General features: G+C 38.1%; 1 long non-coding RNA gene across 2 annotated transcripts in view; it reads left to right on the plus strand.

Annotated features, from left to right (window-relative positions):
- The window catches only part of LOC134522021 (uncharacterized), a 152,442-nt gene that overhangs the window by 93,688 nt on the left and 31,836 nt on the right, over positions 1-26,918 (plus strand). The window contains exon 5 of one of the 2 annotated variants that reach the window (XR_010072937.1): positions 21,326-21,424. The exons of the other annotated variant lie outside the window; for it this stretch is intronic. This is a non-coding gene — a long non-coding RNA (uncharacterized LOC134522021). Of the gene's footprint in view, positions 1-21,325; positions 21,425-26,918 lie in introns of those variants that run through there. 2 annotated transcript variants of the gene reach the window in all.

Here is a 26,918-nt window from a genome sequence, read left to right on the forward strand (position 1 = left end):
TATATACCGTGTTGTCCCCAGAGTATTCTGCCAATGGCACTAGGAGCCTTACTGAGGGCAGTCAGGACTGAAGTCTTTATAATAATCCCAAAAGAGTGTTTTAGGGAGAAATACCCGTCACACCTAAAAAACGAGTGTAGCTTACCCTCCTGTTCGGCTTTGTCCAGTATGCCTCGCAGCAGTGCTCCCGAGCATCACCAGTGCTTTCTCTCTATCTCTGCCTCTGAGGCACTGTTAATCAAGATTGTCTTTTTCTGGTTCAATCTGTGCCAAGATTCCTAGCGCAAAGGCACTGGAGTAGCTTTTAAACCCCACTTGGCTCTTTTGGGAATCTCCTACTTGCACACGTGGTCCTTCTTAAAAATGACGTTTATTACAGGTCATACTGTTTTCTTCTGAATGCTCACAAACCGTATGTTGCAGAACAAGTATTAGAAAATGTTTTAGAAGGCCATGACTTCCCATGGGAACATGCCTGAAACTAGACCATGCAAAAGTGCATTTCTCCCCTTTCCCTTAGCTGCTCTCAGCCCCTTGATTTGCAGATGTACCTGGTAGATTATTGCCTACAAACTGTTAGGACCTAGTCTTTTCTTTGCTGGAATTTTACAGTGAATTTATGTTTTTATTCAGCATGTAACTCCTCATAGTTTCTTGTAAGAGTTGCAACTTTTGAGAAAAGGGGAAAAAGAAATTTAGTTTAAGCACATTTCTCGTTGTTACAGTATTGTTTTTATGAATACTGTCTGTGCAGTTTCATGACTGTTTGTTTTGGATGTTTCTAAAATCTTCTTGATCTGAGCACGTATAGACAATATTAGAAAGATTTTCTGAAGCACAGAAGAGACTCAATTTTTGTCTAGCACTACAGCTACTGTCTTAATAAATAATAATAATAATTCGTCTATTAGAATTCCCTGTAAAATTCCAACTTAATATTGCTTCTGAATTACCAAGGGTGGTCCTGGAAAAATACTATAATTTATATTGAAAGAGTATCATTTGCATTTGCAACTGTAATATAAAATTAACTTAATTCCACTTCATTTCTTCATATAATTTTCTGTGACATATAAACTCATTTTTAATTACAAAGGAAAAATATCTGGTAAAAACACACATGGCAGTTAATCTCATGCCGTCATATGGCTGTTTGTCAAAATTTTCATTAACTTAATATTTGATGATGCAAAATGATGTTTCTCAATTATGTTGGTTTTTCAGCCTTGTGATTGTACAGAAATGTCTGTAGTATGTTTGCAAGACTAACTTCTTGGCACAGGAAATTAATTTATTTATCAAATTAATGAGGAAGTGGAGCCTTTTCCTTGAGGAAAAGAGGCAAGGGAAAGATTAGGATGTTTCCCTCGTGAAAAGTAAGCGAAAATGTAATAAATCAGAGATGCTAGAAAAAGGTGAAATAGGTGTAAAAACATGCAGCTTTGATTTGCTTTCAAGAACTTGGAAACTGAAAAGATCCCTCCTTAGACTCTGTATTTAGAATAGGCTAAGAAGGGTAAAACCACGTCCCCTTCCAGGGGAGCTGGCACCGAATGTGTCATTGTAATTTGTGGCCTTTCCTGGGTAAGCCTCGGCCGCCCATATTTGAAGAGAGAGGGCCGCTGGGACCTGCCAGGGATAGCTGTCATCTTTAGGCTAAAAATTTTTTTGATGATAGCGAATGAAATCTCAGTCAGATTTTGCTAAGCTGTGAACTGATAGCCACTGGTGTCCTTCTCTCATTCATGTATTGTGATCTGCCGAAATAACAACTGAATGCACAAAGCTCGTGCAGCATCAAGCTTCAGCTCATGTGAGAGGCCAAGGACGCTTTAGTGCCAATACCAGGGTGCTGCAAAATGAGTGGAAGGAAATTTTTCCCACTGAAGATTAGTCAGTTATTAAAATGTGACCCCATAATGCCCTTCAGTCTGGTTTGCAAAGTGTTCACTGGTTTAGGGAGCTCATGTTGTAGATTCCATGAAAAGCAAGTGCAGCTCTAAGTTAATTGCCAATGAGTCTGTTCAAGCACCGTCATGTGGATTTCATAATGTGCTTCTATATATTTAACTTGGCATATGCCTTGGGAATGCTGCTGAGCACATCCAAATGGTTTAGAGAAGACATGACAACTGCAGTCAATACCTTTTCCAAATTTTCTCATCTGTGGTTCCATAATAGTACTTTCCAAACTGAAAAAGAGGAGAATTCTAAGTGTTGCTGCTATTACTTACATTACAGCCCAGGGGGTTTCCCTGAGTCAGGGCAGGCATTACATTAAACATCATACAAACACACACTTGCAAGAAGACCCTGCCGTGAAGAGGTTCCAGTCTCAATCTATTAAAAAGGACATGTTATTATGTATGTACTTTCCAGCATTTGCAATTGAGTGGTTATTTTTCTCATAGTATTTAGGAAATCTATCTGAAAGGCAGGATTTGAGTTCAGTTCTGCTTTAGTGTCATGATCTAAAGCCTCAATGCTGGTGAATGTTTGCGTATATTGAATATGGCCTGCAGGTGGATCCATTGAACAAAGTGAAATTCAGTGTAAATTAAAAGCCTACACATTATAAGATTCAGTATTGCAGATGATTATACCCCCATGTTGTGTCTCTGCTTTCTGGTCTCTCAGTTTTGAAAAAAATAATAATTACACAAATAATGTTCATCTCTTGAAAAAGCCATTCCTTCCATTTCAAACCTCATACCACATACTATGAAACACGGTGAACTCTTACAAAAGTTAATGTCCTTGCACTTCTAATGCCAACAGGGATTTATTTTCTTGGTTTCATTAATCCTTTTGCCTAATTTTTTTTCCTTTTTTTTTTTTTCCTTTATTTGGCAAGGCACCAGGATGTTTTTTCTCAATGAGCCAGAAATATAGAGAGACAGATGCACTGACCGTGTGAGTGCAAAGGGGATGATGTTTCTAATGAAAGATAATGTACTTGGGATAAAGAGTATTTGAATAATGTGAATAGCAGATGTTTTGGCAGTGTTCCCTTTTAAGCATACCTGTGTTTGTTGAGAGGTTACTTCCCAGGAAGCAATATTACCACCTGGCCAAGACCATTACGAAAGTGACATTTTAGATACTGGACAACTGGCATATCGAGCCACATAGCATGTGGGTTTATGCATCAACTATCCCCAACATTTCCAAGTAAGAAGAACTAACAAGTTCACGGTTTCTCCAAATCTTGATGGGGCCTCCTTGGAGCTATTTAATCCCAACCGCAGTGAACCATAAATCTTCATATTCAGCACCACCCAACTGTAGAAATCATCCGTGGTTTAGAACACTTTTGTGAGAGAAAATATCATTAAGCTAAGTAGCCCAGTGATTTTCAGACTGTAGGCTGTGAACCTGTGATCATCTGACATTTAAATGTGGACCTTGGAAGTTTATGACCACTGAACCAATCCAGTGCACTTTGCTATCAGTTAACAGTTAGCAAAGTCCATACTTGCTTTGAAGAAGCAGCATATTAGTGTTAATATGAGCACAAATGTTAGCATCTTTATTTAATATAGATAGTAAATTGTTCAGGATATATCAGTATTAGTACTAATAGAAGCAGTGTTATATCTTGGTGTGTAAGACAGGTGCGGTATTTCCTAGAAAATCTCTGGCAATTGAGAACTTGCCATTCACTTGAAGGTCATATCACTCATTTATTTGCTTATTTGTGGTAATTGTTGTTGTGTAAAGGAATGAATAATTATTACTGAGAAAGGCTGAGATTTTTCAAGCATTATTTATGAATCTGCTAAATATACTTTTATGGAATAAGGATTTATGGTACTTTTTCTAAAAAATCATCGAGTACCCTTCTATCTATTTAAAGCCTTCTGATCATAATACATTATTGTGTTTCTTTTCTAGTTTGCCACATTGTAATAAACAGAGAAATTCCAGACTTCTTGTGACCTAGGGAAAATGAGTCATCTTTAAAGTGCAGGACATACTGCTGCAGATTAACTAATGAAAGGACATTACACCACTCCTGTAGGCTCAGACATGGAGGGGAGGAATCCAAGAAAATACTTCTGTTTTCATCTTCTAGTTTAGTGACAGTATTGTCTTTTTTTTTTTTTTTTTTAAGCTGCGGATTGCTAGCACACCCAGAAAATAATTTCTCTTCAGATGTTCCCAAAGTGCCTTCCCAGCTGTAATTCTGCAGTGGTAACTGATGTTCGTACATAGGCATGTGCTCTGCAGACAGTTTTCACAACCAGGGGCGTTCAGAAGAGCAGGGCTGCAGAGGAGGAGAGAGGCTGCCCCAGCAGCAGCCCCAGAGCAGCTCAGCAAGCACAGGGAGGCAGCAGGGGAACCTCAGCTCAGCCCTTCTTTCCCCTCCTTGCAGCAGAGAAGTCTTTGCAGCTGTTGCTCTTTCTTAAAAAGAGATAATGTTTAATTTCTTGATTTTGTCTCTGCTATATGTGTATATGGGTCTTTGCTTGCCTGCATTCCCATTGAAATGTATACCTCTGTGTGTGCTATTACCACTGTTTGTGAACCGCTTTCAATATTGTATATATGAGCAACATCCTAGAATTTCTTCAGGCATAAGCACATAAACCATTTACAAGTTTAACTGATGCACGCACATATTCTAATATAATGGGACAGGGAATATAGATGAATATGGATATGGGAACGGGACATAAGATGTTTCCAATGAAAGGTAGCAGGACAGAATAATAAGCATAAAACTGAAGCGAGAATCAATAAATATCTGTCAAGATCCTTCTTAGGTAAGTGATGGAACACATTATGAAAATATTTTCTTACTGCATCTTCTAAAGCATACTATAATCTTACAATGTTGAAGCAAAGATAATAAGCTTATTTGTATAGGGGGCAGTGTAGTCCACATAAAAAAGTATGGTGAATGAGAGTCATTTAAGAAAAACAAAAAAATATGCAAACTCTCAAGTGATCTCTTCCAGACAGATTTTTTTTTTTTGCTTTTCAGTTGAAAAAACAATGTGCAGGAATTCCAAACTTTACATTGTCATTCTCTCCCTGTTTACATCTTGAACCCACTTTTTAAATGCATGCAGTTCTCACTGGGGAATGTGACACTAATGGAGTCCCTGAGCAAAGCAACTTCTAGTCCTTAAAAGCCTACTAAACCTAGGAATCCCCCTGTTGCAAAGAGAATTTGAGGAAATTTGGCCACAGCAGCCAAAAAGCAGCAGGGGTAGGGGCCATTGGGAACAGCGGGCAGGGTTGTAAGTATCAGCGAAGGCAGGCACGAAAGACTGTACGTGCAAGTGACAGAAGTAAAACAGATGACAAAAATCCAGACTTGCTGACAAGTATTGGAAGTTATTGCTTGTTCAGGTTTGGCAGTAGACGACTGCACCATCTTCTGTCCTACTGAATGGCTTCAGTGAAGACTAGACTATCTAGATAAATGGGTCACTGCTCATCCACAGTGAATGGATTTCACTGCTCATCAAGCATATTTCCAGTAACGTTTTAGAGATGTGGATTCAGCTCCCTAGGTACAATTAGAAGCTCCTTCTTTTATAGATGCTACAAGTATGCTCTCTTTAGAGTCATCAAAATATTTCCCTTTCCCATATTCTGTGCTACTAGCAGAAGTCAGTTTGAGTCTTTCTTTTTTATACACTGCCCAAAGAAACCTAATAATTTAGTATGATTGTTCCGCTGGATGTTTTGTTGTTTGTGCTGTTCTAATAACAGATTTATTGCTTATGTCAGTCTTGTAAAGTTTTCATTAGATCAGCTCGAGCTTCTTAGCACACAAACCTTTCCTCATATTTCTGTCATTCTCATTTTTATTATCATCGGTGGAGAGGAAGGGAAAATGGGGTCACATTGCAGAGTGTCATTTGTGTAAAACCAGAGGTTTCTATGTATAAACAGGATCCAGCTTCCTTACAGGCAAACGTGGGATCTAGACAAATAACACCCTTCTTGAAGCATGATGTATACATCTGTCTTTTCTGTCCTTTTGCTGCAATATTTCTGGATAGTGAAACACCTCTTTTCTTTCTAAAGTAGGTCCTCTCTCTCGGTTTCTCCTGTAGAGTTATTCTCCTGTCATACATGACAAGCTGTTTCCAGCTCCCTTGATTTAAGGCTCATCTCATCCAGACATGCGTCGTCAGCAGCAGCAGAGTACCTGTGTTTCAACCTCTGGCTTGCGTTCAGCTGTTCCCTTCACCCCCTGTCCCACCGAGCGCGTTCACTCCCTGTGTAGTGCGAGGGCAGGATATTCCTCATTGCATAACAAAGGTAATCACTGCAGAACTCAGATTTTGTTGTGAGCCCCATCTTGACAATATCAGCATTCAAACAAGGAAAACATGGTGCATCTCCCAGATACGCATAGCAGTTTTGATGGAGAGTGCACTTACACCTTATAAAATGTTGTTGGAACTTAAGTTGATGATTTGAATCAGAGAATTCTTGTAAAATCTTAGATTTACTGGAAGTTATTTTGTTACCTTAATCTCAAAACCCAACATTCTTATAAAAGATAATTTTCCTATGTCAGGAATTTCCTGGAAAATGTTTCAAGCTTTGTTGTTAAAAAAGGTCATAGAGAAGAAAATGTTATGATTTTATTTATAATGTGTATTTAGATTTTTTACAGCATTATTGCTTGTATGTCTCTCTAAAGCATAAATAGAAAATTAAGACCTATTGATTTAAAAATCCCATACTTCTCAGTTCTTACTTGAGTCATCTTTTTGAAGTCAAGGAAATTATTCAACTGATAGAAACTAAGAATAATAGTCAGCCGTAAGTATGTTTGAAGTTTCAGGATAAAATATACTGGAATATACTGTGGGCTTCAGTACTACAAAAGAGCAATTTGTACCTCAATCTAGATACTTATATTTTTTCTGCCTATTTCTAAATATATATTTTGTAAACATGAACCTTAACCAAGTGCTCAGATGACTGCAGTCTTACACTGGTATCAAGAGTGCTTATTTGTAGAAAATGCTTCTTTGCAGTGTTCTTCCTGCTCATTTCACTCCGGTGGCATCCCAGTGCGTCAGGTCAGACATGACAAGAGCATGGGGCCTTTAATTTCTTCTCTGCTTTCTTTCTTCCCATGCTTCTGCTTCGTATAGCTCACTGTAAGAGCTTCATGTTCACGAACTTCGTATAGAAAATGGGAGATTAAAATAAGTGAAAAATGATCAATCTCTTCATCTCAATTTCATACCTTTTCTAACTTGCATAATGCCAGAAATCATGCTAATGAGTTACGCCTGGGTAACTTCTCGTTGCAGTAGCCCAGCACTTAGCCCATGTTCTGAAGCAAAAGTTGTGGTCAGTAGGAAACCGTACAAATTCTGTTGTCTTCTAATTAACTGGACTTGTATGGATTTTCAGATAGATGACAAAGGCCTCAAAAATCAAAAACGGACATTGAAACAGTGCTCTTTGGCATAACAATGCCAGTGACATACTGGAGTCCTTGTCACTGTCAATATTGGAATGCATCAATAAGAAAATTATAGCGATGTTTTTATTTCGAAAAGTAGATTTCCAAAAGATTGCTACTGTACCTCTCATTACTGCAAAGTCAGGTGCTTTAGTTATTCCAGTAATTTTCTTTTTTACTCATTCTTGTACAGTAAGCAATTAGAAGCGTTACTGTATCTAATCCTTTAAACGGGTTTCATTTCTAACACAACTAATCAAAGATTCTCCACGTGCTCCTCTCTGGCCTCGCAGGCTTTGGTATACTTTTCTGAACCCTTTCTTTCTCAGTAAGGGTTATGTTTTAGAAGGCAGTTAACAAAAAACGCAGCCTGAGATGCTGAAAGTGACATGTTGCTCCAGCGCTGATGATTTTGGAAAGGAGAGAGCAGGGCTGCAGCTGCTCTCTTTTGTAGGATTGGCATTTTCAGTCTGTCCGCCTGCCCTAAAATGACGCATTTAAAACCAAAGAATTTGTCAAAATTTTGTTGAGATTTTTTGCACATTGCTTAAGAATTGGACCTATCTCAGTAGAAAACCTGCAGCCTATCCCTTTCATGGAAGAATGTGAAAATGTTTAGCAATTATTCACTTAAAACACAGGATGGAAATGTTGAAAATACAAAGGCATCTCCAGGAGGTCCTGGAGGTATTTGGTATTGCTCAATTTCTTTTTAATTTCAGGGACAGCTTACCTACCGCTGTTTTTAATGTCTGTAAAGTGTCAGAACTTTATTGGTATCAGTTCCCGGTGGCTTCCTCATTTTCACTTTTCTTTGTGGCTCTGTTGCTTCATTTCTGCCTTATTTCCATGCTAAGCTGAGTTTTTGCTGAAGCAATGAATTTATCCCATTCTTGACTCACTCGAATGATGGAAGCTCTGTTTCCCTTCAGTGTATTGTACAACACAGGTTGATTGAATGACACACTTCCTTGGGGAAGCACAAACACTTTGTTTCAACCTTGTTTAAGGAAAATCTTTGATTTTTCACATTCTTTCTCAAAAACAAGTTGTTCTGTGAATTGAAATCTGTTTTTCAATGCCTTTGTGACCCAGCCTTTGTATCTTACAGCCACATTCTCTAATGTCTAATAAAATCAAAGCTTCTGTTGAAACTTTTCTCTGCATCAGGCAATCCTAATGTCTATTTTCAGTGCAGATCCTTTTGTGCTTAGGAAAGAGTGTTCTTGAGTTTCAGCCTTTGAAAAGAGAGTTCTAGCATTTCCTCTCCTCTGCCTGGCTACCACTTTTAATAAATCATAAGGAAGTTACTAGCTTTAGGACTTATATTGCTATATTAAATTCAATCGAAAACAGCTAGCAGGATCATAAGGGGGCATCTAATAGAGACAAATAGAGACAATATGATGACAGAAGCCTTGTTGTCTTAGAAAAGTAGGTAAGAAATGTTTTTTCAGAGGGAGAAGAATTTGTAATGCCTCGTCTCTCAGCCATCAACAGAGAATTTATCTATGTACTACTGTTAATACCAGCTAAAGGGGAAAAGAGAAGAATTACAATAAAATATTTAGTTGAGAAGTGGCAGCAAATCTTTAAAACTACGATTTTACATATTGAAGTTCTTTGGAGCCGTATGTGTTGTGTGGGTGGACCTAGAGAAGTCTGTGAGCAGGAATCCTAGGAGATCAAGTTTTTAGGAGTCTCATAGTGCAGTGATTTTTACAGATCAGTACTTCTGAAAGTGCTTGATAGGAAAAAGGAATTGCTTTGAAGAGAGAAATGTATATGAGCTCTATATAAATGTTTGTACATAGAAATGGGTGCATCTGGAGTGCTTCTGGACTTAGTTTTGGTTCTGAAAAGGTCTGAAGGCTGGTTTAAATCCTTAGGAAGCTTTGGGGATCTCCGAGAAGTAGCCTTTCCTTTCCACGGAAAGAAAGCAAAAAAGGGAAAAAAGCAAGGGAATACTGCACAGAAGTTTGTCTCTAAAAACCTAGACTTCTCTTGCATGTCTGCCTTTCAAGTAGTTTTCTCAGGTGGAATAAATATTGTTATTTGCATTTTAAGACAGAAAAACTGTGTTCTAGAGTAAAACAACAGAGCTGGGGATAAAACAAAGATCTGATTTCTTATCTAATGGCCTATCCAGTAGCTATTTTTATCCACACAGTATCTGACTACCATATGTAGGAAGACAAATGATGAAGAGAGGCACATGTTTTAAATTTAGCTGTAATTTGAAGACTTTTAGAAGGGATTAGTCTGAAATCAGACAGATATTTGACAGTAAGAGAACCCAGACACTTTTTTCTCAATAAAATCCTAAATGTTCTAAGTGAGAATACTACCATGCTTCTCTAGAGTAGCTGCTTTTCATATGCATCAAGTTCCCTTTCTGTCCTAAGAACCACTTTCATCATGTATTGCCTCCCTTTATCAAGAATGCAAATGTCATGATAAAACAATCATTACAGTTTTAGAGCAAGCACTGCCTATTTACTCTTTTGTTCCTCAGTCTATTTTCTCATTGTCACTTTTCACTGTCTCCAATTAATGCTACTAAAATTATATTTAAAACTTTTTCGCACTAGTACTATTGAGTTCCAGAAGCGGCCTTTAAGACCATTAAAAATACTCAAGGAATGAATTAGTCATAACGTCCTAAGGAACAGGCAAAAGACATATTACTAGAAAGTTAGGGACTTTACAGAGGGAACAACAAAAAAAACAATTATGGTAACAGCATGAAAGCAGGAGACGGCCTGCTATTCCATGGTATCAGCTCTGCGAACCAAATAATCACAACTACAGAACATTTTCTGGTCTGTGGTTTTTTTAAATAAAAAGCCTAAGTAATCCTTTGCTAATACCTTTGAGGCTCTAGAACAATTCCAAGTTTACTTGGTTTTTAAGTATTTCGGATTTAATTCAGCTAAGCATTCATGAGGGACTTTTCAATCCTTAAATAATTCATGAGTAGTTATAAAATGTTGTTAATTGATCCAGTTGTAAGTGGAAGAGGAAATACTCAAAATTAGTTAGTAGATAACTCAATCCTTGGAGTACTGTGTGTTAATTTTTAAAAATAAGGGATAGCAGGTGAATGAGTTTGTAGTTCTAGTAACCATTAGTGTTCTTGAGTTTTATGCTGTGTACATTCCAGACCCACATGAAAACAATTTCTGTTTACACAGCTGTTGTCATACTCAGTAACCACTATTCTGCCTCAGATTATTTTGGAGAAAACAGAAGATAGCATTCATGAAAAACAGATAAAATATAAGGAATTGTGCCAACATTCAGAAAACCACCGACAAACCCAGGCTGCTTACACTCAGTATGCAGTTGTTTTCTGTTAAATGTGGGGAATGTTGGCTATTTAGAACTGTTTTTTATAAAGCTTAAACTGAACGAACTGTTGACTATTGGAGATGGAGGAGGTTCTTTGCGTGGGACGGAAAAGCTGCTGAATCCAAAAATACCCTTATAACCTGTCCCAGCATTGCATCTTGCTAACCCAGAGTGAACCTCTAGCAATTCCCCAGACTTGTGTCCGTGACCTTTGTTAACTCCAGAGCTTGCTCAAATTAAGGTAAACTCACATTCTTTTAGTCATCTATAGCCAACCTTTGCAGGCACCGAGGCAGAATTTACTAAACTGCATCAGTCAGTAAAATGGAAGATAACGTGCACCCAGGACGTTTTAAGAATGAAAACTTTGAATTGCTAGTGTGGTCAGTGAAAACACCACTGCCTCCCAACAACGTTCAAAGAGCCATCTTCCTAAAAACCAATGTAAAAATGGAGAGTTTATTTGGTTGTGTTAATGGCTGCTTTACATTGTTTAGAGACCTCAGTAGCCCTGGGAAAATCCACCGCAAAAGGGCCAGGCAGAGGCAATGATGGGCAGAGAATGGAAGACGAAGGAAGATGTGAAACACATGGGAAATGGGCTCAGGTCCTTATGGCTAATAGGAATTGTAGCTTAAAGTAAAGCAGCATCAAGCTTGCTGGAATTTTGTGGTTACTCCTCGCAGAGCCTCCCATTGACCTGAGGTAGAAGAGCTTCCCTCTGCCTGGTTTGACAGCTGCCTTTCACGCCCTCAGTAATGCATTAACTCTGTAGTACATATAGTGCACAGTTGAATATTCAAAAATGAGAATAATTTAGTAGGTTTTCCTCCTTTGCTTTCAAATGTAGCTGAATGACTGTACTTTTCACAAAATCCCTCCAAGGATCTCTGGCAGAGATGTAACCTTTTCTAGCCAGCATCTCCACTGCTGATAGTCTTTTTCTCCAATAATTCTAGCTAAGAACACTTGCACTGTCTGTTAGACACCACTGCAGCCAAGTGAAATAACTCTTCCCATTTGGCCAGTAGGCATATTTTAGTTGTGTTTCTAGTAGTCTGTTGTTTTGCAGCCTGGTGACATATTGCAGGGGTCAGCATGAGGAAAAACAGACATAAATCTTCCACGTTTACCATTAAGCGTGTGCTCAGTTTTTAGCAGTCTCTTCATGAGAAACCTATTGCACTTGGCAGCTTGCTTGATTCACTCCATGATATGAATGGAAATAGTCACAGCATCACCCATGCTTTGGAGGTGCTTGGGAGTACCTTTTGGTTTATGTTAGAGGGTGTGCAGGGTTATATGTAATCATAGTCCTAGATGCTACAGGGCCACAATTTGCATCTGGAATCTCACTCTCTGGGAGCAGAAAGAATTTTTTGAAAAGCAAGATGCCATGGTTGTATTTAGTTGCTAGTGTTAAAGGAAGGTAGCACTTTCTTCTGTCGTAGACCTCCTCTATCACGTGGCATTTAGCAATATGGTCTTTTTCAAGACTTCCATTAGTTGCCTTCTGTATATAGGCATAAACATTTTAAAATTGTAAAACAGACCAGGTTGCATTGTTTCTCTCCGTTTTTTTCTCCATATTTGGGTATCCTAATTCTACCATTGTTTTAACCTTTTGATAAGATGTATTTCCTTTCAAATTTTAATGTTCCCAAAGGGAGCAAGTTGGCTTCTATTTTCAGCCTATTAAAAAATTCTCAGTGGAAAAGCAAATAATACAAAATAATGTGAAACAACAATGTGGCCCCATAATAGCCCAGAATCAAGTGTCACTGTCCCAGAGACAGTGCACCTGAAACGGTGTTTGTGGCAGGCACTGCTGGCACTGAAAACGGCTCCTGACCCCTATGAGACTCCGTCCCAGGAGACACGTCCTTTTTGCCAGTTCTGGCATGAAAAGTCTCTGTTGCATGTGGCACCTCTGAACCACCTCTGCAGAGCTGAGCTTCTTTAGTCACAAGGTGAAATCAGATAGCTGGGGATAGGCTTATTAGCAGCTAAAAATAAAGGTACTAGAAGGATGATTCACCAGTCATTGCTAGCTATTGCTGAAAGTGTTTGATATAGAAAACACCTTAAAAGGAAAGATTTGTTTGTGTGAGATAGAATATAGGCTTTTTTTTAAAAAAACCCATTTAACTACTGGAATCTTCTTGGATTCACACTAAGAAAGAAGAAGCATATGAAGTAAATACAAGACGTTTTGTTTTCGTGTTTATGTGGCGAACATAGATAGATAGATTTAACTAGCTATTTTGGTTCTGAATGAACAAATTCTGCCTGCACTTTCTCTTTGTTTCATTATATACTTCCAAGACATAATCTGCAGCCCTTTATGTGCCATGTCATTCTCAACACTATGTGGTCAGCCAGTTGCTGTTGTTCCTCCACGTCCTGCTCTGAGGCCATTTCTATTCTCTGTAAAGCCTTGATCATTTTTGCTGTTACTTCTCATGGCTTTCATTGTTGTTCATTATTAATTTATATCTGTGGCACTGATACCGTAAGCCAGCAATTAAGGACTCTCTAAGACTCAATTTTGGAGTGTTAGAAAGCAGGCACTCTTTATTGCAGCACTGGGTGCGCAGGGGATCACTCCACCTAGTGTGCGTGCCGAGTTGCTCAACTACAAAGGTCATAAGCAGTTAGAATATACACATTCATTACATTTCCCAGAAATGATTAACGTATTCATATTATTACCTAGAACTCATTAATATATGCAAATGCCCTTGACACATGCCCATGCATCTCCATTGGTGGTCTTTCAGGGTCCTCTGGTGGTCATTGATAGTCTTCCTCACCGTGTCTGCTGGTTGAACTCGATCTTCACACATACTCAGTTCATCTTTTGGCTTAGTTTGCAACTCCTGTTCTCACAAAACTAGCTTATTCTAACATCTCTCCCTATCTATTCTGCTCAAGGATGCAATGTCTCAAGACTTCCTTCTATCCAACTAAACCCAGCAGATGTCTAACCCATCCGCTTACAAAGCATTTCAAACTTAGCTACATTATTCCAGTAAGGAGGGAACCATATGTTCTTTTTAACTCGGTGTCAGTAAGGCCTGAGGGCCTTTCCACCCCAGCGTTTTGTGCTGTTCAAGGCTACTGTATCAGCAGCTACTGTATCCGCACCAGAAATAAATGTAAAACTTACCAGGCAAATACAAGAAGCTACTGCTGCTGAGGGATCTTGCCCTAAAATCAGATGCAACTTGAACAGTGAGTAATATAAACAGTAGGGGAAACAAAGGAAGTGTCTCAAAGCCAGGAGTGTGAATCCTGAGAGGAACTGCCTTTACTGTACAATGATAAAATAATATGAAAATACAGAGAATGTATATATGCTATGGTGATTTCTATTTGTCAAGTGACCTCACCCACCCACCTTCGAATTCTCCATTTTCATGTCTAAGTTAATCAAAATCCCTGAAAAGCTATCCAAGAGCAACTTTTATTTTATGTCAGTTGTCCTGTGTTAATTTGTAATGAAGTTATGTACTCCTGAGCAACTTTCATGGTTTTTTGTGCATATTAGGAGACAGTCCAGCAGCTCTATGACGGAAATTTCACCTCCAGGCAGCTTCACGCTGCTCTGTCCATCCCATCAGCTCGCCTTCCCTTCCACACATAAAGATACTCATTACTCCGCTGGACCTCTCTTTACACCGTTATAGGAATTAATTACAGCCAGTGGGTCAGGGTAGTGTACTGAGTGTTAACAGTTATTAACAATTGAAAGATAAACGCTTGATAAGGATCCTGCATTACTGAGAGTGATGAATGCCTACGTGACTTACATAGAGACATGACGGTGTCCTGCCTTTAGACCCTTATGCTATCTGGAAGAAGATCCTTGTAAAACAGAATAACCAGCCCTTTTCCTTCTGCTGTTGATTTATACGTTTGTGACTGTTAGGTGCCTTACCTTTGAAAATATTGTATGCTAGTTCACTGAAGAAAACATATTTCTATTCTCGAATATTTTTTTGTAGAAAATTAGGCAGTTTGCTGATAATTTCAAATCATGCAGTCATAGAGTGGATCCCCCTCTCACATAGGAATGGGATATGGTTCTAGCTCCTGGGGAAGGGTAAAACAATCTAACATTAACGCTAAAGTATATTTCCAAAGAAAATAGAACTAAATTATAAGCTCCTTCACACTTCACGGGAATGATAATATGTGACAGGCAGGATCAAGCATAACACTGAAATAGCAAGACAAAGATACTAGGAACCCAAATAAATGTTAACAGCAAACCATTCATTAACAATTCTTCTTGTTAGCTGCAATCAGTGTGCCGTTTAATTCCGCCACTGTTTCTCTATACCATGTTTGGAGAGTCTACCCTGACAGATAATTCTAGACTAATCTCATACACTTGTCTCTTCATAGAATTAATTATCTAGACAATAAGATAGATCAGATTTAGCTGGGCATCTGCATTAGATGAACCAGAGACTGTGGGGATTAACAGCAGGATTTGTGGAACGGATACAGTGCTAGCTTGACCAAACGCTGTGTCAAAAGGAAAACCCAAGGCTGAGCTCCTGGAGTTCTTCGGGTATCAGTGTGGGAACTGTAATGTTTCTGTTTGTAATTGAGCTAGAACAAGGAGGAGTGGTGTCCTGAAGTTTGGTGATGGTTCGTGCATATCAGGCGTTGCCAGCCCATAAGGTGCCTGCCTGGAATTTCACACACAGCAAGCACGACCTGACTTTTACCTACTCTACTAGATACAAGGTTGAAACATGTTATTTCATTTCACCACCTGTGAACGCAATAGACACTTGATTGCTTTGAACAATTTCATACTAAATGGGGTTTTGTTTAGTCCTGTAATAAATTAAACAAAGAGATGTAACTACCGGATACTCCAGTACTTTTAAACAATCAGGCAGGAGTAATTAGAAAAGTTAGAGATGACTGTAAAATGTTAGATGTCCATATTCGTATGTTACTTATCCTGGAAAACTTTATCAGCCAGAATAGATGAGTATTACTCTATGACAGAAAAAATATGTTGTTAACAATCTAAATATGAATATAAAAATCCATTCGACTCAAAAACGTCTCTGGTTTCAGAGCAGATTTTCATTCATCCTCTCTGTCCCATGTGTTTTGATGCATAGGCAAATTTATCAGCTTTCTGGTTTTGCTTTAAGTCAACATATACAAGAGAGTAATTTAGTGTTGCTTAGTGCTGAGTTTGATATCAACCAGAACAAAAGAGAGGAAGAGACAAAGAATGAGGAGGAGAATAAGTGAAAGAGACTGGTTAAGTTAAACAGAAGTAATTGAAATAAGAAATACAACTGCACCGCGTGCATAATCAGATGGCATATAGTAACCAGGTAAGATTTTCCTTTCGTGTTTTAAAGCCCTTAGTGATGCTGTTTTAGAATTGGGGCTTTATTCTGGTTCCACACCAATGTATGTATGAATAAAATAATTACATGTTCATGTCTGAAGTAAATTAATGCCATAAGGGTATTGGTGAAGTCAATTAATCTCCTAGGAGCTCCTAGTTAATTTCTGATTTCTTGAATTTTCTAGTACCAGACACTTTTTTCTTTTTCCTTTCCCAGTTCATTCTTCTCTAATTTATACCACCTGGGGCAGATCCACCTGTCATTCCGTTCAAACATAGAAAACTCAGATATATTTCCCATGTTGAAGTTCTGAGGCTGTATGTTCAATTTTAATATGTAACTTAACTAAGGGGTTTAGAATACAGAGCCTATCCTGTGCAGCATCCTATGTAAAACGTAGCCCATTGAGCTGAAAACTGAGAAGCAAGTTCATAGTTATTCCTCTATCTTCACCCCACATATTTTAGCTAATCTTATCAGACTTCAGTTCGATTTCCAGCAGTAATGCTTTCTGTATGTGCTTGTACTCACTAATGCTGTTTTTTACATCAAAATGCCAGTCTGACATATCTTGTTGTATCTGTTGAGGTTATTTATATTCATTTGCTATACCATTTTGGGTCTGATGAGGTTGGCTTGATTTTTGTCTGGTATATATTTTGAAATTTAGAAACCATTTATTCATTAGCAAACTTTGCAGATGATTTCAGAGCTTTGCAGTTCTTACTTGAGAACAGCACATATAGAAGTAGACTAGAATAAAAGGTTAAAATACACAGATTATGCGGTTTTAACCATACAGTGAATTCAGGTCATCATACTCTTAATATTGGAAATCAATGTTTAGCATTTACTCTTGAAAAGGATTAATGTACTTTCCTAACGAAAGATCTGGAGACTTCTAACACGTTCTGAAAATTTAATAGTACTTACTTTTAAGGTTGATTTCCAGGTATTGTAACATTAGTCTTTAAGCCATAGAACAACTTTGTTTGTATTTTAAAACTCCACAAACGTCTAGCTGAGGTCACTGAGAAACCCTGGATTTAAATATAAGTGTGTATGTTGGCATGCTCAGAGGCAGATGTGGCTTCTTTGCCTGTTGAACATGGCTGTTAGGGAAACCAAAGCGTATAGTAATCCTGTTTAGGGGCTAAAAAAGCATTGCTGAGGGCTGGTAGTCTGGGTATGCTTTTAAGAATTCATCAGTTTGGTTTTTTGGACATCTTGGAGCTCACGCATGAAAGTGAATTTGTGCAGCTAGATAAAGAGATGGCAGCAAAGGTCACCCAGAACATTAAGATGTGTTTTTGAAAGCAGCTTTAAACTATAAAAAGAAAGCGATGAGAAAGAGGAATGACTCCAGGGGGGAAAAAAGAGTTGTTCAGAAAATGGCAGCCTCATCCTTGAAAGGAACTTCACTTCAACAGAACATGTAGTCTTTTGTAGAGATTACTCTTGTGGGTAGTGGCTACGCTGGGTTTTGCACTTTTTCTCAGCTTTACTCTTTTGCACATGCATTTTTCATCCATGTCTGAAGGTATGGGGTCATTAACTACGAGATGCAGATAGACTAGAATAAGTAACATCAGTCAAATGTAACTGGAAGATGGTTTCCCTCCCAGGGAGAAATTTTCTAAACTAGGAGATGTTTGATGCAGATGTTTAATTTTTTAATAAAGGTGAGAAATTTAACAAAAAGATTCATCTGTTTAGCTTTGGGAGGGTTTTATTTAAATAAAAGCTATACGTAAGATACTCGCTATTCTCAAAATGTGTTAAGTAACAAAAAAGTTTTGAGGGGACTTTAAGTCTTCTTTTAAGATAAAAGAAATATGTAGTAGGATATGACATTTAGGGAGAAAAATGCTACAAAGCATTAACCAGCATTTAATTCTCATTGCACTGGAAGTTTGACCACCTGGGGGAATGATCTCTTAAGAATTTGACAGACATAAAATGAAAGAAAATGTTTTATAAGTCCTTTGTCAGCTCTCAAAATATGAGAGTTTTGTTGGTAGTGATCCTGCAATGAGTGAAGCAGGCTCTGTGAAGTCTGAAGTTTATTATTCTCCTAGTAATCAAGGACAGAAGATGACCGTTCACCTGTTATTTCATTTAAGAGCTGCTTCTCAGCTGTTAGAGGACTCAGAATTATTTTGTAGTCTGGCAGAACTTTGAGTTGCACTGTTTGATAAACAGCTTACTAGTGTCAGTAGTAATTTCAGTATAAACTCCTCTTGAGTTTATGAATTAATTTATGAATTTCTGCAACTTGACAACAGTGGGATAATGTAGGCTACATGTATTAGACATAATTTCTTTTACTATCTTTACTTAATCATGTATAAAGCCAAGTCCTGCAAAACAAAAAGAGCTATATAGCTACAAAGCAACTAGTGCTTGCCAAAAATACCAGGGGTTTTAATTCATTAGTGATATATATGCTAAATTTGGTTTTAGCCTAAAAAAAACGGCAACCTCTCTCAGCCTGTTGTTGCAATATCCTTCTCAGCTTAGCTCCAGTGGCCTCCAACAAAGTCCCAGCAATGCAGGACTCCCTCTCAGGCTCAGCAAAATGCCCCTGCACTGGCAACCTTTGGAGGAAAGCAGTGCTCAGCAAACAGCTGAAAGCAGTGGCAGGCATTTTTCAATAATACAGCATTTTGTTACAAATATTTCTGTTTCCTGTTTGCTTCCTGCTTCCAGCATACTTTTGCAGTGTGGAAAGCTCGTAGGCCATCTCTCACTGTTAATTTCCTGTTTGCCTTGAGCAGCTGCTTTCTTGTGCACTGCTCTCATGGCTCCATAAACAATTTCACTTAATCCGTCACCTGAATCTGAGAGAGTGGGATTCACCCTGCACTTCAACAGCACTCCTATTTGCCTTTCGTCAACTACACTGTTTAATGTCTGCTAATTGCACCTTCCACTATAAGAGATGACCAGTCCTGGGAGATTATTAAAAATGGTGTAGTAAAGTTTTGCACTTAGTATCACAGTCTTGCCAGTACTTAGATGAGTTTACCACTATATCCATATTATATTGAAAAACTGTCTTAGCAAAATTACAGTTCTCTGTTGGCAGAACGTTCTTTTGATAAGAAAACTGACAGTAACTGTTCAAGCTGACTAAGTTAAATTAGCAAAAGGGCTTGTGCTGGAGAAGAACTACAGAAACATTAATAGCAGGAATTCTGGTGGCAGAATTATTGATAGCAGAATTCTGGTGACTCAAGTAGGAACCTCAGGTCATTTTTCGCCATGCTACTATGTCACTAAAATTTTCTAAAGTGGAGCATAGCACTGGCATTATGCACCATATTTCTACAATGATGATACACACTTACTCCACTGTAGGCAAAGTTTTATTTAGTTCAAGGAAATCCTTAGAAAACTGAGTACGCATTGCTCTTCCTGGTGACATTAATTTATGGGAGATAACATGGAGCCTGACAGTACAAAATGAGCTCACAGTATGTGTGTGTTCAGATTCTGGATGACCTTCATTTGCAGAAGTAATCATTCACTAACTTGTGTTATTAATTTTTTCCCCCTGGGTGTGGAAGCTTAGTGGACAATTTTAGACTTAGATATTAACTGGCAATGTAACCTGCTGCTTTGGAGACTCGTAGTGTTGGCTGAGCGGAGAACAAACCCCCATGGGTTTCTTTAACTGTTTCAAAAAATCACTTTGTATTCCTGTCTATTGCAGCATCTGCAAATTGATTAGTGGAAAATGTTCCATTAAAATTGACTTATAAAACGACCCATTATTTCTCTTTCCCCCCATGTTTAGACCCTGAATTTTAGTTTTGTAGAAGGTCGGTGACTTTTTAAAGCTTGTTGCGACTAATAGCCAGAACCTTGCATCCCAGCCCCTGTGGAAGTCAGGGCTCTAGACTTCTGCCCATTTAAAGACCTTTGTGAGCACAAGAATTAGACACAAATATTATTTATAGAATGTTCCTGGTTTTCAAAATACTCTAGCAGCGGGTAGAACAGTGTTAGTAATAGACATAGGCCCTTTCCTTTGCCCTTTCACTCCTGTACAAAGCGACAGGCTGTTGGGAGGGAGGCACAGACAGCACCTCCCTGCAGAGGCAGCTCTGAGTCTCAGTCCCAAAACTGCTGGTTTGCAATGAGGGTGTAAACAATTCCTGAAGGAAGAGGTTGTGCTTTGGCCTGCATTTTGAAAATGTGTTACACATGCATTTAATCCCTTTGCTGCTAGTTCTGGGCATAGTAGTGGTGTGGTCTTAAAACTACATTTTGCAATGTTTAATTCGTTGCCATAAAATCTAAAGTGATTGCATTGTTTGTATTAAATTATGGCCTCTGTACAAAATACTAGAACAATATAGGTCTAGTAGCCGTCTCAAAAAGAACACCCAGTCCTGAGCCAGGCTCTGAGTGAAAATACCTAGATCATAACTTGTAATCCGGTTTAAAAATCTCCACAATCTAGGCTAAAATATATAATGAACCTTTCGTGATCCTTAATGAGTATGTTCTGAGTCTTCACTCTAAATGTACTTCGTACCTTTTGCTATTGAATTTCATGTTGCTAATTCAGAACTACATATTAATATCATTTTGAAATCTCATCCTGTCTTCCAAAGTATTTTCAATCCCTCTCATATTGGTATATATAACCTGCACATTTTTTATGCGTGCTCTTTTATAAATGTATCTGCATCAAAATTTGAGAGGGAGTGTTCAACAGAATTGGTCTTGGGACAGACACTGTGGGACTCTACCTGAAATGTCCAGTTTGTTAGCAAATCATTGCTAACTCTGTTCTTGAAGTGCTGCTTTGCGTCCAGTTGAGCATCTGTATTGTAGTGAGTTCTTCTAGCCTTATTTAACTACTGTGCTTATTAGATGTATTAGACTGCGCTTATTATCACATCAACATATAACACTTCTAACATTTCCCTCTTCCAGTAGACAACTTACCCCAAAGACAACTAAATCTATTTGATATAGTTTGTCCTTGTCAAATTCATGTCAGCTGCATTTTTTATTCCTTCATGATTTCTCTTTGCCTCAGAAATGATCACTATATTTGTTAGTACATGTCATACATTGCAGCTGGAGGAACCAATCACTAATTTCCAGGGGCCTCTATTTTCCTTTTCAGGATAAACATTATATCTGACATCCTGTGGCCTCCTGGGCCATCCCACATTCCATATATATCCTCTTGGATGGTACAGAGATTGTTTTGGTAATACCTGACGTCGTCTATACTGAAATTGCGCCATGCTGCTGAGGTGAATATTTCTACATTTTATAAATAACAGGTTCTTCCCCTGTTTTAGCTAATGTCTTGTTAAATTGGGTTGTATTTATGATCACTAATTAGGTTTTTGGGAAAACTGAAGTCAATAAGGCATAATTATATCAGCTTTTCCTATGTGATTCATGATTTCCTCTGCTTCTCTATTGGATAACATCTACACTTTTTTTTTGACCTTTCCTTAAAATGCGTTGTAGGGCTTAGCCTTGCTACTTTCTGTCCCTGGGTAATTGGTACTCATTTTGCATCTTAAAGTGACTGATGCTGGCATACATCTGGGTGCTGGTTTCTTACATTTGTCTTTAATTGGGAGTTTGCTTTCCATTTTTGTACTTTTCCTTCGCGTTTTTCAACTCATCAAGAGGCACCCAGGGCTGCCTGGCCAGTCTGTTAAATTCGTCATTAGTGTGTTCCTGACGGCACAACTCTGACTCAAGATCATTCTCTTGGTCATTGCTCCTTCATCCAAACTGTTTCTAGCAAGTCAAAACTCGGACATTGGCAGAGGTGTCTGTGTTCAGGGTCCTTTCTCTACCCTACCTTGTCAGTTCCTCCAACAAATAGGCAGAAAAAAAGCAGTAAGAATCATAGAATAATAGAATCATAGAATGGTTTGGGTTGGAAGGGACCTTAAAGATCATCTGGTTCCAAACACCCTGCCATGGGCAAGGGACACCTCCCACAAGACTAGGTTGCTCAAAATGTTTTCTTTTCCATTTCTGGTAAGTGTTTTGAGGTCTTCAGAACAGTAGAAGAATAACCAGTGCCTGCATGTTCCATATTGCTGAAAAATTCCTCTGTTTCTTCTCTTAAAACTCAAGTTACCTTGGTCTCTTCAACTACAAGTTAACTGTGTGAACAGAGAAATGAAACATCTTTTATGTTATGAATTAGTGGGCTGGCAGATAAAAACCCACCCTTATTTTTTAGAAATGCACACAAGATATAAAATGCTTTATATCTGTGCATAAAGTGTGTAAAATAAATAAAAACATACTCTATTACAAAATGGATTAATGCACATTGGCATGTGTGTCTTCATCTGCAGCAGTCAAAGTTTGGCATATAAGACCTTGTTCCATAAATATTCAGACCTAACCAGTTTGACAAAAATTGTATTAGAAGAACTAATTGACAAAAGATTTCCGCATGATGAGTAATGGTCAGAGATGTGGGGGTCGGTCTCTTCTCCCAAGTGACAGGCAATAGGACAAGAGGAAAGGGCCTCAAGTTGCGCCAGGGGAGGTTTAGACCAGGTATTAGGAAAAATTTTTACACTGAAAGGGTTATCAAGCATTGGAACAGGCTGCCCAGGGAAGTGGTGGAATCGTCATCCCTGGAGGTATTTAAAAGATGGGTAGACATAGCGCTTAGAGATACGGTTTAATGACGTTTTTTGTCAGAGTGAGGTTGATGGTTGGACTAGATGATCTGAAAGGTCCCTTCCAACCTAGACAATTCCATGATTCTATGATTCTAAAATCACTTTCACATCTCTGAGATCAGTGAACACCATGTAGGTGCCCTTTATGTGCTACACTGCACTGACAGATAAAGTTTAAGGTATGAAAACATTCGAGTATTACTGAGGGGTCTGTGTTCTCTAGTTGATACAAAGTTTCTAGGCCTAGGTTCTGTGATTTACATGATCCTTTGTACTTAAAATTTTAGTTTAGTTAAACATTTGGTGAATTTTAAATGATCTGTTATTTAGAGAGCAGCAATTGTTATGTCTTGGCATGGTGATGTTCATATGCATATACTACTGCTTTTCCTGCCCTCTTTGTGTGTGACTTAGAGTTGACAACTTCTGTTACAAACTATTGCTGGTGAACAACTCAAAAAGGCAGAGGGAAGAGGTTATATTGATGATGTGCAATTAAAAGGAAAAAAGTACCATTTATATATCTCCAAGAGCTGTCTCCTACAATTAGGAGTTTGTATGCTATTCACAGTAGCTATGTCTTGAGATTTCTCAAGGCATTTTGCATACATTTTCTGACAATTTATGCATTTTCCAAGACATAAAAAACTCTGAACGCTGACTCCTTAGCGTAACAGACATTTAGCAGGCATATTTTTTCTACAGATTTGTTTTCTGCAATGCAGTCTATTTTGGTGTTGATGTATGAAGTGTTTAGGAAGACAGATTATTTTCTATGAATTTTACTGTCTCAACAATGCCAAAAAGAGAAGAAAATGGGTCTGTCCACATATTAGTTGAACACAAATGTCATCAGTGTCATAAAGAGAATAAGTGAACCTAGAACATCATTCATCACTGCTGTTTTGTTTTGTTTACCTAGAACACTAATTTGGAATTTGTAGATTAGAGAGATTTTTTTACAACTATTTTCTGGTCTAATATTTTAAGAAATTTTGGCATAGACTGTTAGAATTCAGGTTTCACATATTTTTAGTGAGCACAAAATGTATTCTGGCCTAAAGGTTTTTTTTCTGGGTTGTTTTTTTTTTTTTTTTTTTGTTTGATGTTGAGTCTTTTGGAATACTTTGATCAGACTTCTTTAGCTATTTTTGAGTTCCGTGAAGGTTAAAAGATATTTTCTTTCTTTAGAAGATGCTTTCACACTTTTTTCTCTTTTACTTAGATGACTCCTGAATGCTTCAATTTCCATGAATGGCTGGTCCAACCATTGACTGGATAAGGCTGGGAGTACTTATAATTGACTCTACACATGCTCTGGATGTTTCCAAGAAAGCAAGTTTGCCTCTGAGAACATCCAGTGCCTTTGAAATGCAAGTTTGTTGAGGCTCTACTTCTTTTTTTCATGGGCACATATTAAGTCTGCACTTTTCAATATAGGTATCATGATCAAGAATCAGTTTTAAGAACAATATAGGGAATTTCTACCATCCCCTTAGGGCTCATAGGTCATGCAGGTGATGGAGGAAGATCTTGGATGAGAAATACAGGCTAGTCAGGGCCACAGGAAGATCTTAATTTTCTTTGATAAATGAGATGGGAGCTCTATATGGGCTGCACCACAATGGAACAAAGGATGCCAATATGAACACATGCACCAGGCTTTTTTTTTCACAGCCGCAACAGGCAGCTGTTGTTGAGAATGTGACGGTAATTGTGAATTTACAAGACACAAGACTTGTGTCTGCTGGAATAAATGTGTGGTGTCGGCAGATTGTCCTTTACCAAGGTGCAGTACCAGGATTTATTTGTTTGTGCAGCTGTCATTGTTTTGTTTGATTGGAGTTTTTGCCCCTTTGCTTTCAAGTATGTACTCTTTAATGTATCTTACAGCTACTACATGGTATATACTCTAAGGTGGCTTAAGTGCTTAGGCTGCATTAAGGCCCAGATTTGGATCTCTCTCACATTTGAACAAATGTGTTCCAGAAAAGTAAATGGAATAAGACCATGAAAATAGTTATAGAAAGCAGAATCAGCACTAATCAGCTAAAGTGTCTTAAAAGATTATGGGTCGGTACTCTAAGTGTGCATCAGCAGCATTTCATTGAAGATAATGAATCTGCTGTGAGTGGGATTGGCTGAAGATTTGGCCCTAGGTCACACAAAAATATATGCGTATTCTGCCTGAAGAATTCACACTGCTTTGAAGCTTTATACTGTGAAGGATTTTAGGTGGTTTATCTGTAAGTACTTTTTTACCATGAATATACAGAGTGGTTTGAAAGTTCATGACTTCTTCAGTATCTAATCTTGCTTTAATATGCTCCACACTTCAGAAAATTCTTTCTATTTACTTTACTTTAAAAAAACCCAACTGTTCTTTTTTAAAAGCAGAAGAATGTGAACGAGAGATAACTTTTCTTGTAATTGTCAACATTATGACAATCTTGGCATGTCTCAAATCCAATCAGGAAGTAAACAAGTAAAGGCTTCGGTAGCTGTGGTAGTCTGGCAATATTGCAGAATATTCTTGTCTCTTCTTGCTTTTCTTGTCAATTGTGACACTGTAATGTGAGATATACTCTACCGGTCATGCTATACAAAATTAAATAGCATCTAATAGCATCATTTGATTAATTCCTTTATTCAGGAAAAATATGGGAGAATTCTGTTAAACCTCATAATTTATTGATCTCATATCCATAGTAGGATTCTTCCTATATTTTAGGAAAGCATAGATTCACCAAATAGTTCATTTAAGTACATATAATTTACTATAATTAGACGAAGTCTTTTGTGAATATATTTCCAAAGAGAATTTAGGCCATTTTGAAACTGGCAAAACTGGGCATAACTGGTTGTGTTTTTATAGTTTTCTCTGAATGTGACAGAAATCAATAGAGTCGCTTACACTGGGGCCAGTGCAAGGCTTTGAGAACTTGTGGGATCTGTTTAACATGGGCAGCCTTTACTATAGGCTATATTCATGTTATTTGCACTTACAGCTTGATCTACTAGTCTGCTAAAGTGTGAGCAGAGGAGAGGGGACGGCAGAAGGGACTCCCTTCATCTTAGTTGGGGAATGTTATTCATTGAGCCAGCCTTGACAGCTATAAAATCTTCTGAGATGGAGATAAAGACAAATGATGGTTGGAATGTTACATAAGGCATCATGTAAGGAAATGTTTCCTACTTCTATCCATAGTGTTTATTAATGTGCTTTAGTCTATTGAAGACAGTGTTCATAGACCAAAAAGGAAAGCAAATACAAACTAATGCATACCAACAAATAAATCACAGTAAGTATATTCAAATTATAGTATGCACACTACAACATAAGCAGGGGACTTGGCTCAATCCCATAGGCACTGGTGCATGAACAGGTGCTTAATACTGAAGGGCAACTGGTTATACCCCTGCTTCCACGTGCTGGGGGGAGCAGTGCCACCGTGAAGCCCTGATGTCCCACTCCTTGCAGGACTGGGTGTGTTCAAACTGCCCGTATACTGCATGTGAAGTCATAGCCAGGGAGGTGAACTACCCTCAGGAAAGTCTCTAGTGCTCTCTTTCAGTCAAAATCAGTCATGTGATGTTGTCATTAAGTGGAATCGTAGACCTGTGGGTTGCATCTTACTTTGTTTTCCATGACTGCTAAATTTTCTGATCACTGTCTTTATGGCAGCAGAGCCACCTGAGTTATTTCATACAGATTTATTCCAGAGATGTTACGTTTGGGAGTAAAGATTGAATATTATCACAGAACTCAGTTTCTGCTTTCTCCCACCTTACTTAAAATAGAAAACATTTACTCCAGGGGACTGGCTATCACAGAGCAGTCTATAAAGCAGAACACTTTGTGCAGGGCTGTAAATGATAGCTGATCATATTTTATTTAAATCTTGTATGGAACGATTTTCTTGAGATAAAACTGAGGCTGGAATTGGAATCTCTTATCTGAAGAACTAGTAGCATCAATTTTGAAACTAAAATCTATAATACAGTCAGTATGAGAAAGCTCTTTGCAATGAAATGTATGAAGCCATGTTT

The sequence above is a fragment of the Chroicocephalus ridibundus genome, chromosome 11 (genome assembly GCF_963924245.1).
Source record: "Chroicocephalus ridibundus chromosome 11, bChrRid1.1, whole genome shotgun sequence".
NCBI lineage: Eukaryota > Metazoa > Chordata > Aves > Charadriiformes > Laridae > Chroicocephalus > Chroicocephalus ridibundus.